The sequence below is a fragment of the Crocuta crocuta genome, unplaced genomic scaffold (assembly GCF_008692635.1).
Source record: "Crocuta crocuta isolate KB4526 unplaced genomic scaffold, BGI_CrCroc_1.0 scaffold233, whole genome shotgun sequence".
NCBI classification, from domain to species: domain Eukaryota; kingdom Metazoa; phylum Chordata; class Mammalia; order Carnivora; family Hyaenidae; genus Crocuta; species Crocuta crocuta.
In genome coordinates this window covers 718047-719085 of record NW_027529526.1, presented here as the reverse complement: position 1 = coordinate 719085, position 1039 = coordinate 718047, and positions in this window count along the sequence as shown.

The following is a 1039-nucleotide window of genomic DNA, read 5'->3' as shown; positions in this document are numbered from 1 at the left end:
CTTTGAATTAGTGATTTTGTATTCTTTGGGTAAATACCAAGCAGTTGGATTGCTGGATCATAGAGTAGTTCTATTTTCAACTTTTTGAGGAAACTCCATACTGTTATCCAGAGTGGCTGCACCAGTCTACATTCCCACTAACAGTGCAAGAGAGTTCCTTTTGTCTCCATATCCTCATTGACACCTGCTGTTTCTTGTATTGTTGGTTTTAGCCATTCTGACAGGTGTGAAGTGATATCTTATTGTAGTTTTGATTGGCATTTCTCTGATGGTAAGCGATGATGAACATCTTTTCATGTGTCTGTTGATCATCTGTATGTCTTCTTTGGAGAAACATCTGTTCGTGTCTTCTGGCTATTTTTTTAATTGAGTTATTTGTTTTTTGGATGTTGAGTTTTATAAGTTCTTTATATATTTTGAATACTAAGCCTTTATTGGACATGTCATTTCAGATATCTTCTCACATTCCATGGCTTGCCTTTTAGTTTGGTTGATTGTTTCCTTCACTGTGCAGAAGCTTTTTATTTTGATGTAGTCCCCGAAGTTTATTTTTGCTTTGTCTTCTTGCCTCAGGGGACCTATCTAGAAAAAAATTGCAGTGTCTGATGTCAAAGAAGTTACTGCCTCGGCTCTCTTCTAGGATTTTTATGGTTTTAGGTGTCACATTTAGATCTTTAATCCATTTTGAATTTAATCTTGTGTATGGGTTAAGAAAATGTCCAGTTTCATTCTCTTACATGTAGCCATCAAATTTTCCCAGCACCATTTGTTGAAGAGACTGTCTTTTTCCTATTGCATATTTTTCCTGCTTTGTGGAAGATTAATTGACCATATAATTGTGGGTTCACTTCTGCCTTTTGTATTCTGTTCTATTGACCTATGTGTCTATTTTTGTGTCAGTGCCATACTGTTTTCATAACTGTAGCTTTGTAATATAACTTGAAGTCTGGAATTGTAATGCCTCCAACTTTGGGTTTCTTTTTCTTAAAAAAATTTTTTAGGGCGCCTGGGGTGGCTTAGTCGTTAGGCGTCCGACTTT